This window comes from Microcaecilia unicolor, chromosome 3 (genome assembly GCF_901765095.1).
Source record: "Microcaecilia unicolor chromosome 3, aMicUni1.1, whole genome shotgun sequence".
Classification (NCBI taxonomy): Eukaryota; Metazoa; Chordata; class Amphibia; order Gymnophiona; family Siphonopidae; genus Microcaecilia; species Microcaecilia unicolor.
Window position 1 is genome coordinate 453,518,392 of NC_044033.1, and position 16,340 is coordinate 453,534,731.

Genomic DNA, 16,340 nt, shown 5'->3' on the forward strand with positions numbered 1-16,340 from the left:
CCACATTTTCCCACCTATTTGCAGGCTCAATGTGGCTTACACAGCACCATCAAGGCGTTTGCCCAGTCGGTTGATAGCAAATACAAGGTTGTATAGTGATCGAATGAAGGGATGAAGATTGTGTGTTGCCTAGTGTGATCATTAGGCATGCTGTGTTTCTGGGTGAAGAGGTTTACATAGGGTCTTTGGGGTAGGCTTTTTTGAAGAGGTTGGTTTTTAGTGATTTCCTGAAGTTCAGGTGGTCATGGATTGTTTTCACAGCTTTTGGGAGGCCATTCCATAGTTGTGCACTTATGTAGGAGAAGCCGGATGCGTATGTTGTTTTGTTTTTCAGTCCTTTGCAATTTGGGTAGTGTAGGTTTAGGTATGATCTTAACGATCCGACTCTGTTTCTTATTGGTAGATCTATAAGGTCTATCATGTATCCTGGGATTACGCCATATATAATTTTGTGGACTAAAGTGCAGATTTTGTATATGTGCACAAGTGATTTACATGTGCTTTTAATTTTTAGGCACCCAAATTCATTCCCACAAATGCACCCTTTACTGGTCATAAGAGGTCTGAATGACAGAAGAAGAAAGGAGTGAGCTGTTTATATGATTACATGCTTGTGCAATAAATATGATTAGGTAAAGTCAAGGTTAAATTGGCAAATTATGCTGTAAGTATTGAGGAAATGGCTACAGACCAATTCTAAATCCCGTTTCTAACATTTGTTTCCTTTTCTAAAAAATATGATAAGATATATTTTTTTCATTCCATAGAACATAATGGGAGAAAGATAACCAGAATGCAATCCACTAGATTTAATTCCAGTTCTATGCAGATGATAAAACCTGAGTCAATATTGTAGGTTGGTGAATAATCCTTTAAAATCAGGCCCCAAGTCAAAATATATCACAGTAATGAATAGTATAGGGCAGTTTCACTTCCTGGACACTCTAAATATTGTTTTCTGGTGCATTTAAATAACAGTTTCACTCTTCCAAAAACCACCATGAGCAGGGATGAATATCCCATTTTATGCAAGACCATATTTGGCCACTATTTACCTTGAAGACAGCCGAAAGCCAGAGAGTAAATCAGCTTCTTAAGGGGTAATTCTATAAAGTGGGTGTTAACTGACATGCAAATTAAGCACACAAAAATTAACATAATGACATATATGCATGTATGTGTGCACATATTCATGTATATGCCAAACTTCTACCTATACACTATTCTGTAAATAAATATCTTACATAGCCTGTATGTTGGGGGGTCAAGTCTAGGCATAGAATGGATGGGACTCAGGAGAATTTGAAGAGGGAGAACTTGGAGAGAATGTACCAGGTGTATGAGGACAGCTGTGGACCAGATGAAAGAGGTGCTTTTGTGAGGAGCCCGATGTGAGGAGTCGGCCTACTCACACCATCTTTGCAGGCTGAATCTAAGAAAAAAGTCCAATAACCCCTATGGAATGGCCACGGAGTGAGACTGCAGGGCATACCCTATAGGGAATGCCAGGTCCCTCCTTGTAAGCCCTTTTAGAGTGCCGGAGAAGCCTTGGTGGGCCTAGAACCTATGTCAGTATATATTGGAATGTATCATCTTACAGGTACTTTATCTTTATATCATATGGGGAAATGAAAAGCAGAAGTGAAATACCCAGGTCCAATTGAGATACATCCAATCTCATTGAATAGGGAAGGGCCTATCTCTTTATCCTCTGGACTAGATTCTAGAGCCTCTTTAATTTCAGGGGAGAGGCCTACCTCTTACCTGCCTAGCACATCCTTTTTTCTTCCTCAAATGGGTTTATCCCAAGATTTTTCCCCCTTGGCCCCCCTTTTCAATCATGTTTTCATAAGTGCCTCAGAAGGTAACATCCTTGAAACCAGTGTGCTCTCTTTGGGAGAAGTTAGAAGAAACTCCATAAATCTCTATATTAGATATCTGGAAGGTGGTTAAAAGAACAGAATACCACCTCTATGGTTAATATGTAGTGCTCACGCCTAAACTATAGTTCCATTACATCCTAAGGATCAGTCCAGACAAATGGGTTGTAACCATTCTCCAGCAAGTACAGATATAGAACTCTGAGTTGTGTCTTATAAGCTCCTGTGTCTAGCAATCAAGCCAGTATTCTCTATCTCCAGCAGGTGGGATAGCAGGTCCTGTGCGCTGTGGTGACTTCTGTGTGGCCTCCTGTCCTGCTTGTAGGTTCAGTTGAGATAGGGGTTGAGAATTTCCTGTGCCTTAGGTGTAAACCTAGTGGTCTAGGACACTCCCTGTTCCCCTGTTTTCAATTTTTACCTCTGTATCTCAGTATTCCCTTCTTTTTTTTCTCCTGCCTCTAAAAAGATTAAAAAAAGAGCTGCCACTGCGGTTCTTTTTGAGAGTACTTGTGCTATGGGAAGATTGTGGGACTTCAGTGCCTTGGAGATTATGAGACTGGCTGTTTTCTGTGAGTATATTTATTATTTTCTATGTCTGAGCCTATTAAGTCTTGTGCACACTGCAGGGGTAAGATCTCAGCTACTGGTTCCTGCACGCTTTGTTTTACTTCTGTGGACATGCTTATTTTGCCTACTTTACCCATCAGTACTCTATCTTTGGGAGTTCAATCCGACCCTGCTTCGATGGCAGTTTTGGCAGGTTCAGTGCCAATGGTTCCTATGCTCCATGAGGCTTCATCAGCCATATTATCAGTGAGTTCCTTGCCCGGTGCCATGTCCCAGGATGTTGGTTTTGTGAGGGTAGAAATCTCTGCCCTGCTGTTTTCTTCTGAATTTGTTCTTTTATTACATCAAGCCGCCTTATTAAAGTCAGCTCAAGCTGCCTCTCCTTCTTCCCCTCACATTGCTTTTGAGGAGCAGCTTCCTAAGAAACAAGAACTTTCTGTTTCATAGGATTTGGAGAATATTCCTCCTCAAGACTCAGAGGAGGTTTTACCTGTGTTTTTTTGACTGTCCTAGTTCTGTTCTGACTTGGACATTTCAGAGGCAGATGGGGGTGATGATCCTACTGTTGCTAGGCTGTTTTTGAGAGCGGAGTTGCCTCTGTTGATCACAAAATCCATGGAGGCTTTAAACATTTCTTCCCCTGCTTCTCAGTCCTCTGGTCCTGCTCCATCTATTATGTCAGGTACTAATAGACCTCCTGTATCTTTCCATATTCATGAGGCTATGCAGGAGTTTATTGCAGCGCAGTGGGAGAACCTTGATTCTAGCCTCCAGGAGGCTCATGCAACATTCAAATTATATCCCTTGCTACCATATTATTTAGAGCAGTTTGCTCTGCCTAAGATAGATGCCCTTATTTTGGTGGTTACTAAATGTGCCATTATCCTTGTTGAAGGCGACACTGCATTAAAGCTTCCTTGAAGCTTGCCTTTCAACTAGCTGCATTAAATTCTCAAGCAGCAATTTATTCTTCTTTTGTAGCCAGGGCTTCTTTATCATGGATTCAACAATTGTCCACAATGGACTCACCTCCAGACTTTTCCCCTACCCTTGTGGTGGGGTTGTCCTATTTGTCAGATACTGTTTATGATATTCTCTGAGAATCCACTAAGGATATGGCCTTGGCCATTTTGGAATGAAGCTGGTTATGGTTGAGGCATTGGGCTGCTGATGTGGCATCCAAATCTTATCTGGTGAAGTTGCACTTTCAAGGGAAACTACTCTTTTGTGCGGATTTGAAGAAGATTGTTAAAGACTTGGGAGATTCCAAGGTCCAGTGGCTTGCTGAGGACAAGCCTAAGTCTAATCTCCAGGCTAAGTCTCATTTTTGACATATAGACCAGGGAAGGCTAGTGCTTCCTCTCAAAAACTTCACTTTCCTCAGACTCAGTCTTCCTTATGAGGAGGCAAAATGCCCTTTTTCGCTTCCTCAAGAACTTCTACCTCTTTGCAGCTCTCGCAATTACGGGGTTGAACTTCACTCCTTGTATGTAAACATAGGTGGGTGCCTTTCCCACTTTCACAAGGAGTGAACCACCAATACTGCAGACCAATGAGTTCTTGATATCATTCTCCATGGCTACAAGTTAGAATTTTCAAAGCAAATCGCATATCTTTTCATGTTGTCTCCTTGCAGCAGCTCTGTAAAGAGTCGAACAGTGCTAACTATCTTAGCCTTTTTAAGGCAACTGCAGGCCATTCAGCCCATTCCTCTACCAGAGAAGGGCACAGGTCAATATTCCATCTATTTTGTTGTCCCAAAGAAAGAAAACTCTTTTTGCCTGGTTCTGGATCTCAGAGGGGAGAACAAGTCTCACAGAGTGCTGCACTTCCACTTGAAGACTCTTCATTCCTTCATAGCCTCGGTCCAGCCAGGTGAGTTTCTCACCTCATTGGACATCAAGGAGGCTTATTTTAATATATCAATTTGGATTCCTCACAGGAAATTTATCCATTTTGCGATCCTGGAAGATCATTTTCATTTCAAGACCATGCCTTTTGGTCTCTTGGTCTCGCTAATGCACCTCACACATTTTCATAAGTTATGATGGTGGAGGCAGCCTTTCCTTTGCCAGCAAGGGGTCCAGGTACATCCTTACCTGGATGATTGGCTAATTTGGGTGCCTTCTTATCAAGAGAGCCTTCACAGTACACAGACAGTCCTGTCTCTTCTTTCCGTGCAGGGTTGGGTGGATAATTACAGCAAGAATCATCTCACCCCTACCCAGATCCTGGAGTTTCTGTGATTGTGCTTCAATATCTAGGTTGGTAAAGTTTTCCTGCCTCAGCATCTTCAGCTCAAGTTCAAGCAGCAAGTTCTCAGGTTTCTCTCTCTTCCTTGCCCAGAAGTGTGGGATTATGCTCAAGTTCTTGGTTCTATGGCGGCAACTTGGACATTCTGCCTTGGGTGAAGTTCAACATGCGGCACTACTACTACTACTACTACTTGTCACTTCTATAGCGCTACAAGGCATACACAGTGCTGTACATCAAACACAAAAAACAGTCCCTGCTCAAAGAGCTTACAATCTAGATAAGACAGGTAAACAGACAGAACAACTAAGGGTAAGGGAATAAGAAGGTGGGGATAAAAGGACAGGGCAAGTGAATAGAGGTTAGGAGTCAAAAGCAGCGGCAAAGAGGTGGGTTTTTAATCTGGACTAGGCACCTACAGTCACCCCTGTTGAACCAGTGGTTTCTGGTCTTGGGGATTTAGGACTAGCTGGTTCAGTGGACGTATCAAGCCAGATTTGTTGGCTTCTACTTAAGCACACTCAGTTGGGGTTGCCCTTACAGACTCCCAGTTGGTGTGTTCTCACCTCTGATGCCAGCCTCTTCAGATAGGGAGCCCATTTTCTCCGCTACTCTGTACAGAGCCGCTGGTTGAGAGTGGAGGTTTCCTGGTCCATCAACAGATTAGAATTTTAAGCTGTCCAGAAAGCTCTACTATCCTTTGTGCCTCTTCTTCACAGGAGGCCGGTGTGCATGCTCTTGGACAATGTCACAGCCATGTATTATATCAATAGACAAGAAGGGACAAAGAGTGTATTCTAGCCCAGAAGGCACATCTTCTTTTTCAGTGGGTGTAAATGAACATTCTGATGATTTTAGCATCTCATATAGCGAGTTCACTGAACTCACAAGAGGATTTGCTCAGCAGAGTTTCTCTAGACCTGGGGGAATGGCAACAGTCAGACTGCATTTTTCCTCATTTCCACACAGTGGGACCTTCTGGTTCTGGACCTCATGGCATCTAGACTCAATGTGCAAGTATACAGATTCTACATCTTCTTCAGGGAAAAAGATTCCCTAGGAATGAATACATTGGTACAAACTCAGCCATCAGACTGTCTCCTTTACATGTTTACTCTATGGCTTCTCGTGGGAAGGATGTTGCACAGGATTGTGCATCATCCCAGGAAAGTCATTCTTGTAGCTATGGACTGGCCCAGACGCCATTGGTATGCGGACCTCATCCATCTTGAAATCACTCCTTGGTTGACTCTGCCTCCACAGATGAGCTTATTGCACCAAGGTCCAGTACTTATCCCCCCCCCCCCCCCCACACACACACACACACACTTTGCTTTTATAGTCTGGATTTTAAGATAGTGTGTGATTGAGGAAGAAGGGTTATTCGTACAATGTTATTACTACCTTGCTGCAAGCCAGAGTATGCAAAACTTTTGAGAGCTGGTCTGCACAGAATGGAGTTTCTCCATTTTGTGCTTCCTGGTCACAAATTGTATCCTTCCATCAGGAGGGATTCAAAAAAGGCTTGGCTCTCTATTCTCTCAAGGTTCAGACGGCAGTGTTGTAGAGGCAAGATACATAATGCCTCATTGACTGCTCACCCTGATATAGTGTGATTCCTCAAAGGATTCACTTGTCTGCATCCCCCTCTCCTCAATATTTGTCCTTAGTGGAGTCTTCGTGGTTCTTAAGGCTCTTCAGTTGGCCCCCTTCAAACTCTTCAGTCAGCAAATATCAAAGATCTTACTTTAAAGGCAGTATTTCTAGTTGTCATTTTGTTGGCACAGTGAGTTTCAGAGCTTCAAGCTCTCTCTTGTAGGGATCTCTTTCTCTGCTTTTCTGACTTGGGGGTTTCCATATGGACAGTTCTGTCCTTTTGCTAAAGATTGTATCTCCTTTTCATGTCAATCAGACTGTGTTTATTCCTTCTTTTTCCAGGGAGGTCTATTCTGTAGAATACACTTCCCTGCAACTGTTTCACATCCAACTGTTGGATGTGAAACACCTTATACACTTTCTTACCACTGCCAATGAGTTCAGATGGTCTGATCATTTTTTTGTCCTCTTTTTGGGACCCTAGAAGGTTTATCAACCCCAAAGAGACAGTGACTTGATGGCTTAAGGAGGCTATTTCTTTGGCTTACATTCTAAGGGGTACCTCTCCTCTCATGCACATTGAGCGTCATCCTACCAGGCCTTTAGTGACTTCTTTGTCAGAGTCCAGGGAAATTTTATTGACAGAGATCTGTCAGTCAGCAACATGGTCTTATTCTAATTCCTTTCTTAAGCATTACCGTTTGGATGTGTCTGCTCAAGAAAATGCTTCTTTTGGGACCATGGTTCTCACTGCAGGGATATCACAGGATTGCTTTTCTACATCTCATTTGTCTGGACTGATCCTTGGGACACAATGGAAGGAAAAATTAGTTAATTACCTGATCATTTTCTTTCTTTTAGTCCCAAAGGATCAGTCCAGAGTCAGCCCCTCTGTGATGGTTTCGGTTTTTCCGGGTTCTATGAAATTTTGGGTGTTTGTATTATTCTGGTTCCATTATTTCTAAGGCATGAGTTTTGCCCTTTATTTCATAGTTATTTTTCTATCTAAAGGCTGGACTTTTTTCTCTGGAAGTCACTCTCTTTCACTACTTTGTTTTCGAATATCGGCTTGGCTGATAATTGCATGAGCTTATGAGGCACAACTCATTAGAGTTCTCTATCTCCACCTGCTGGCGGATAATCACAACTCATTTTTATGGACTGATCCTTTGGGACTAACAGAAAGAAAATTATCAGGTAATTAACTAATTTTTCTATGTGTATTTCACTGTTAAGCTTGTATTCTATAAAGGAAACTAGGTTCCTACTTTTCTTTATGGTATAATTGCCACAAAGGTGCTCTTCGAGCAACTAAATATGGACATACTGTTTTGGAATTACCCACTTGGGGCTCAATTCAAGAAAGGTTGCCTAAAGTTAAGTGCCTAAATTTTGGGCACTAAGCACAAATTACATGATAGCAATTAAGAACATAAATGTCATTACAGAATACTAGCATAAGTTGGCATTTATTCACAAATATTTAGGTGTGAGCACTTCTGCCATGTTTATAGCAGGTGTAAATGCATATGCTTAAGGGGCCCTTTTACTAAGCAGTAGTAAGCCCACCGTGTGCTTGCCACATGGCAATAGGGAACTGCCAATGCCCAAAGTGGGCACCAGCAGTAGTTCCTCCTGCAGTGCACGACATTTCCAGTGCTAGTGGAAATATTTGAAAAATATTTCTGCATAGGGTTACCTAGCAGTAATTGGGTAGTGCCACATGCTACCCAGTTACTGCCAGTTTAGTGTGAGAGCCCTCACCACCACTTCAATGGGTGGCAGTATGGCTCCTCTGAAATGGCCATGTGGAAAGTGCAAACTTACTGCACAACCATTTAATTTTTGACAATTTTTACCCACTGCAGTAAAAGGGACCCTAATGCACAGCAAAAAATGGCTGCCACCACTGGCGCAGGGCCCCTTTTACGAAGCTTAGTAAAAGGGCCCCTAAGTGTGGCACCTTGCACATATAACTGATAGTATTCTATAAAATGCAGACTACAATATTTGGAACACCCGTGACCCACCCATGTGCCTTCCACGTGATCACCCCCTGCAGCTACACACTAGTGGGTTAGCATTCAAATCAATTTAACTGGCCAGAAATGACACCTGGTCAGTTAAATCACTTGTTTGGGGATAAATGGTCATTTTCAGTGACACTTAACTGGTTGGTGTCTATCTGAAAACCGACTATTTTGAGGACATTCTGGGGTAGAGTTAGCGCTTGGCCTGATATTTAGCATGTTTTGGTATTTGGACATTTTGGACTCCTTTTATTAAGCTGCAGTAAGTGCTAATGTATGTTTACTACAGCTTTAAATGGTTTAGCATGGGACATGATCAGGCCAGTGGTGTACCAAGGGGGGGACGGTGGGGGCGGTCCGCCCCGGGTGCACGCCGCTGGGGGGGTGCTGCACACCGGTCAGCGTCATTTGTTTCCAGTGCGCAGTGCCCCCCCAGCGGCGTGCACCCGGGGGGGGGGGGGGTCTTTTGCCGGGGTGGGGGGGTGTCCCTTCGCCGGGGGGGGTCACGCTGCACAGGGGGGGGGCGCTGCACCCGGGGGGCAGGGTGCATCGGCGATCCGCCCCGGGTGTCAGCGCCCCTCGGAACGCCACTGGATCAGGCATCCTGCAGTAAATTTGAGATCTACATGCACAAATAATTAAACATTTTAAAATTTTCTCTGCAGAGGGGGCATATTGGGGTGGGACAGAGAGTGAACATTTCTGTGCTGATCAGTTAGTGCAGCTACGTTATTGCAGGATTAGCATATGAGCCCTTACCACTTACAAAATAGGCTTCGGTAAGGGCTCACATACTAATCTTTGTTAATAACCATACGTTAATGGCAAAATTAGCGCAAGACCATTAATTGAGAAAATTAGAAAATCAACCATTTTTCCAGTTGAAATAGAAAGTTATGTGGAGTTTGTACTTGATTTCTCAATGATGAAGTGTTGCAGATATTCTCATTTCTTTAATTAGATAAGATTTAATTGCAGTTCCTATGCAACATTTTAGCACTCACTACTAAGTATAGACAAAGGACTTCAAACTTAAAGTCAATTAAATCAATTTAAACAAAGGAAACCTCAAGAGTCTAGGGTGCCTACAGAGATGGTCTACTCTTTAACAGACTCATCATCATAGGTTTCAATATAACCTCTGAAAACCAACCACAGTGTAAAAAACTCCTACTGGAGAAAAAAACACTATAGCAAAAAAAAAAAACAAAAAAAAAACGGGGGACCTTTTATATTCAATAATAACGTCCTAAGTCAATAACAATTCTCTTACAAAAACTGGAATGATTCAATGACAATAAAGAGCGTGTGTACCGCCAAAACATGTAAAAAATAGTCACTTAGCTTCTTCCTCTGGATAGGAGATTAACTTCTTTCATCCAACAAAGAAAAGTGCTGACTTCAAATCTGAAATTCAGGCTGCCTGTAGCCACACGTAGTTTCTATTTTTTGCTCTTTAGCTCTTGTTTTTGTATATAAAAATAGCATTAATTTGCTGTGTGCATGATACCATGAATGTTAACTAAGGGGGCCTTTTACAAAGCCACACTAAAAATCAGCTTGCGCTAAACGCTGAGACACCCATTATATTCCTATGAGCATCTCAGTGTTTAGCGCATGCTGATTTTTAGCATGAGCTAAAAACGCTAGCCCGGCTTTGAGAAAGGCCCCCTAAGTCTATTACAGGTCATTTAAAGAATGTGGTTGGAATTAATGCAACAAATGTTTCATGTTTGTCAGTTGGCATTTAATTTCACCACAGACTCATAAATAAACTGCATGAAAGTGTTCTTGAGATGTTGTTTGAAAGGCACAATCAAATGATAAAGAATGAGTAAATCTTGTTATCCTGTACAAATAAAATGTCACTATCACCTTGCTGTAGAAATAGGCAATGACTCTCTCAGTCAATAGTTTGAAAATTTATTTTGACAACTGGTTCCTCTCCATTGCCTTCTACTAATTCTCGTTCCCAAATACTGTCAAATAAAAATGATTTTAAAGACAGAGAGATGCATATCTTTATTGCCATATTTAGTCTGCTTTCATTCTGGTGATGGGTGGGTAGGAAATTGATAAGGATGGGAATTTCCCTTGATTTGCCTTGGAATTAAAGTCATTTTGCCATGGAGTTCAGCTGAGATTTGAAAACTGAGGCTGTGTGCATAGTTTTTATTTATAAAATGTGCATTACAAAAAGGTTATGAGGTCTTTATAAAATGCTGTAGAGAATTGTTTGCCAGCAAAGATTTAATATTACAAAGCAGTGGTAAAGAATTAGAGATCAGACAGGTCTGTATATTACATCATACTATTAAGACTTTGGAAATTAGGTCCATTATTCAATGACATTGGTTAATGTTGGGATTCAGAAATTTTATAGTAGCAATCAGGCATGGCATACACCCAAGAGAAAAGTATTAAGGATAGGATAGTGACATTTTTTTCTGCCAGAAGACAATATTATTAGTGAATATCATGACAGAAAATGAGAGAGTATATGTATGTGAAAAAATATTCATAGAAACATAAATACTCATTGCATCTGTTTCAGAAATGGGGACTGGCATCCAGGTGGCAGGGCTGGATGGCCGGAATCCTTAGGTTTGCAGAACCAAGGCTCCTTCCCCCATTAATTTGGAATTATTATATCAATGGTTGCAGTGTTACTCAGAGGTTGAGGCAGCTCAGTAATTATGGTGTGTTTTTTTCAGAGGGATTTTTTAAATTCCATTTCATGGCCTGCACAGTTACATAGCTGTAGTTACTATCCACAGTCTGTTGTATTGGACAAGCTGGCAAAGGAGATATGGCTGGGTCATACTGCAGGGCCTTTCCTGGATCCACCTGTAAACACTGGGGTCTCAAAGTTGTATAGAGGGCTCTACTATTACCAGTAACCGAGTACATCAAGCCCAAAGCACACATCCAAACCTCAGTGACAATTATACTATCCTCGTTTTCACCATTCAAAATGGTGAAAAGGAAATTACAACTAAGGATTTTGGAGTCCAGTAACCAAACAGGTGTTACAATGTTACTATTAAATTTTATTCAAAACCCAACTTAGAATTAATTAAGTTGTTTTAAAGATGCATACATCAGAAGAAATTATTTTTTTCTTTCTTTAAGTTGTACAGATTTTCACTTGTTACAACAGCATAAACTAAACCAATTTTTCCTAAGCCACTTTAAATTTAAATCTAAATTTCACCAATAGGTGTTCACCAGGCTTTAACAGTAATAACCTGCAGCATATAGATAACTATTATTTTAAAACGTTTTCCTTCCTTTCTTTCTTTATAATTACTTTTTACTGTATTCACTTTTAAGAGTTGATTTTTTGTGTCTTATTCCATGTTTTCCAGGTACCCAGAACGCTCATGATTAAACAGGTAAGTGTTCCTCTAAATTGAAATGCTTATCATTGCCCTTTTTCCTATTCTGTGTGTTGATGCAGACTAATCTGTGCGTTGGTCTCTCTTGTTTCTTCTTTTCTTCTTGCTTGAAACATTGAAGTTCTGCTTCTTTTCTTTAAGCTTGCGAAGTTCCTACTAGCCTATACTTTAATTAAAAACAATAAAGAAGACTATCTTCCTGTCTGGAACAGCCCTTGGAATGAGGAATTACAGGGTCTTCTCTAGCTAACAAAGGAGTGGCCTAATGGTTAGTGCAGTGGGCTTTGATCCTGGTAACCTGGATTTGATTCCAACTACAGCGCCTTGTGAACTTGGACAAGTCACTAAGGGGTACTTTTCGTACTGAAAAATGGCCTGCGGTAGTGTAGATACGTGTTTTGGGCATGTGCAGAATTATTTTTTTAGCATACCTATGAAAAATGCCTTTTTAAAATGTTTGCTGAAAATGGATGTGTGACAAAATGAAAATTGCTGCGCGTCCATTTTGGGTCTGAGATGCTACCGCAAGTCATTGACCTAAGTAAGGTCTCATGCGGTAACCGAGTGGTAATGATCTACGCACATCAAATTCCACTTGACGTGCGTAGCTGACACACATCAAAAAATAAAAAATATTTTTCAGACACCCCTAGCCGATGTGCGCCAAAATAGAAATTACCGCAAGGGCCACGCGGTAACCGGGCGGTAACTCCAATTTGGCACGTGTTGGGTGCACGTAGGTGCCTACGCAGCTTAGTAAAAGGGCCCGTTAACCCTCTATTGCCCCAGGTACAAAACATAGATTGTGAGCCCTCTATGGACACAGAAAGTACCTGCATATAATGTGTACAGTGCTGTGTATGTCTAGTAGCACTATAGAAATGATTAGAAATAAATAATAATTTATAACCCTATTTAATTTTCTTTAACTTTTATTACTGACCCTACTCTAAAGAAGGGCTCTTTTTCTTCTGGGTTTCCTGGAGCAAACAAACTCCTGACAACTATCAGATGTCCCTCATTCACACAACAGTATCATTTTAGTCTCAAACAGGCTTTTTAAATGTACTTTCTAAGTTGCAGGACCTAAATACCTCATCTAAGTAGCAGACCTTAAAGACTCCACCCTCAAACTAAATCAAGCCAGTTTTAGGTTTAAGCATTAAATAAATCCTCAACTTCCACATTCAGGACAAGCAGCTAGCTCTTGGCTCAACCACAAACAGCCTTTCACACATGTGTCAGACAAAAATTACTTTTTTGAATTTGAAATTCATGTAATTCACTTTATTGGATTATTTTTCTAATTTTTTCCAGACAAAACTCTGTCAGACTCACACTTTTAAAACATAAACAATCTCCCTCACTGCAGCTCACTCATATACTACCACACACCTGGTGACTTCAGCCCTTCCACTTGCAGCTGGGCAAGCTGTTACCAGGGTTGCCAGGTAGAATTTTTTTTTCCAGCCCAATCCGGGCCAGAAACCAGCCCAAAACCCGCCCAAACACAAACCCCGCCCCTGACACCCCCACCCCCGCGTCACCGGCCCCGCCCCCGCCGTCACCGGCCCCGCCTCCCACATCATCGGGCCCGCCTCCCCGTCATCAGCCCCGCCTCCCACGTCATCGGGCCCGCCTCCCCGTCATCAGCCCCGCCTCCCCGTCATCGGCCCCGCCTCCCACGTCATCGGCCCCGCCTCCCACGTCATCGGCCCCGCCCAAAACGTCACTAACCCCGCCCAAAAACGTCACTAACCCCGCCCCCTGCGGCCGAAAAAAATCAAAAAGCCGCCCAAAAAGCCGCCCGGAAGCTTAAAAAACCGCCCAAAAAACCGCAACCCGCCGCGGGCAAAAAGTTCCCGCGGCGGGTCGCGGAAAACCGCCCAATTGGGCGGTAAAACCGCCCACCTGGCAACACTGGCTGTTACCAGGGGAAACAATGTTTACATCAGGTGACCTCCATCAGCCAGTCACATCACAGAACATATAATCTTCAAAAGTATGGAACTCAGCTGTTACTTGATCAATCTCAATTTTGAAAATCATTTTCCCCATAGACTATAATGGAAAAGTTTAACTTTTAATAAAATTACCATAAAAATTGTTTTTAAAATCACTAAAAGTGGCCTGAAACCCTTAACCCATTCAAACCACAGACACCTTTAATACTATGACACCCACCATATAATTTCCACAATATAATTTCATAATATAACATGGATTGCTAGAATGGTTTAGAAGGTTCCCCTTTCCCTGCATTCCTGGGAGGCACACTAGGAAATAGAAAATATAGCAACATGCCCAGCTTGTTCACAACAAGAATGTTTGTAAGTCTGGTGCACCTGAGTGATTTTAGAAAAGGAAGAAATGGTGACAGGGGTTGAAGGAAGGTTGTGATAATGAAGTGGGGGAAGGGGAGATGGAGGTGACCTGGTGGAAAACTCAAAGTTAAATCTGTGAATCTTGTCATATAAGTTCTGATCCATAGTCTGGGGAGAAAGTGAAAGCTGAAGGTTGGAAGTAGAGGCAATTTGAGGAAGGAATTTAGTACTGCAAAGAGAGGATGAGACTTAAAGCCACGCGTGTTTGTTAAATGGATGCAGTAGATTTGTTTGACAATTGCAAGAGCAGACTGGAAGGAGGTCAGCAAGAATTTGAAATGCATTAAGTCAGTATTAGTGTGGGAATTTAGTCAAATAGTACTCAGCACAGCAGGCACAGGAAAATAGTTAGTGGATTTTGGAGGCGAGGAAAGTTTGGAGTTGATACACCTTACAGAAAAGGGAATAGAAGAAGCAAGAGTGTCCAGAGCAGAGGAGAAAATAATATTATATGAGCAGACAGCTTCATTGAAATACTTGGATAATAAAGAGGGGCATAATCGAACGTCGCCGGCCAAATAGATCGCCAGCGATCTATGTTGGCGGCGGCGCTACAGCTGGCTGGAACCGTATTATTGAAAAAGATGGCCGGCCATCTTTTTTTCGATAATACGGTTTAGCCCGGCCAAATGCCTTGGAGTTCGCCGGGTTTCAGATGGCCAGGTTTGTTTTTCAGCGATATGTCGGCCATCTCAAACCCCGGCCAAATTCAAGGCATTTGGCCGTGGGAGGAGCCAGCAGTTTTAGTGCACTGGCCCCCCTGACATGCCAGGACACCAACCAGCCACCCTAGGGGTCACTGCGGTGGACTTCAGAAAAGCTCCCACGTGCATAGCTCCCTTACTTTGGGAGCTGAGCCCCCCAAGCCCCCCCCAAACCCACTACCCACAAATGTACTGCACCCACTAAAATTGTTCCAGGGACCTGCATACAGCCTCTAGGACTTATTGCTGCTGTATAACTTTGGCACACCAGTTCACACCTGAAGACTAATCTCTCTGAAAAAGTCCTTTCTTGAAATAACCACGTTTACTCACAGTTAACTGCAGATCAGAGGTTGTGCCCCACTGGCAAAGAGTCCCCTGGTACTAAGATTAGCAGTAGGTCAGAGCTGGCAGAATGGTGTACAGTGCCCTATTTCAGCACCATTCAAGGTAAGAACTACGTTCTCTAACGTGGGTAACACAGGAAAGGGAACTAAAACTGGCTTACAAAAATGGCCACTACTGCATGGACTACAACAGGAAACAAAACAGGGCACACTCTGACCCAGTTAGCAGGGGGGGAAAGCACCATGGGAGTAGAGCCCAGTACCCTACACCCACCACAATGCATTGCTAATGTGACTCTGCAGGGCACCTAACAGAAAAGGTGTCACACTCACCCGAGAGCCACATCGCAAACAGGGAAAGGCTGTCGGAGGATACAACACATTCTGCTGTTATGGAGGTGGGTACGGCATTTGAGACTGGCATACAGGCTGGCAAAAAAGGTTTTTAGTTTTATTTTTTTAGTATGGAAGGGGGTTGGTGACCACTGGGGGAGTATGGGGAGGTCATCCCCCATTCCCTCCAGTGGTCATCTGGTCAGTTGGGGCACCTTTTTGAGGCTTGGTCGTGAAAATAAAAGGACCAAGTAAACCCAGCAAAATACTGCTTAACGCCGCTTTTTTTTTTCATTATCAGCGAAAGCCGGCCATCTGGTAGCCATGCCCATGTCCTGCCTTCACTAATCTACCGACACGCCCCCTTGAACTTTTGCCGGGAAAGCGGCGATGCTGTCTAAAATGCTGCTTTCAATTATACCGATTTTGCCGCTTTTAAGAAATCGCTGGCCATCTCCCGTTTTGTGTTGGAAGATAGCCGGCGATCACTTTCGATTATAAGCTGGATAGTGAATGAGACGAGAGATAAAACAATGATGGAGAGAGTGCATGGGGCAATAGCCTGAAGATTTCTAAATGTGTTTGTGGCAACTGAATGAGACTGAGGGGAAGGGTGATTAAGTATGAAAATTATCAGATGATGAAAGAACGGAGGTGGAGAAATTAGTGAACAATCAATTGGAGAAGATGACAAGATCGAGACACTGAACATATAAAGAGGAATCCAATAAAATTTACATGGAAATATAATGTTTGATTTTAACAAAATATTTCTAAAAAGCAAGGAAAAGACCTCAAAACGCCTGACCGCTTACTTTCAGTTTTCAGCGGCTTTAACTGGGGGCATG

At 42.5% G+C, this 16,340-nt stretch overlaps 1 protein-coding gene across 1 annotated transcript in view; it reads right to left on the reverse strand.

Moving 5' to 3' along the window:
* Positions 1-16,340, reverse strand: part of CSMD1 (CUB and Sushi multiple domains 1) — a 2,896,277-nt gene that overhangs the window by 1,300,216 nt on the left and 1,579,721 nt on the right. The window lies entirely within an intron of this gene.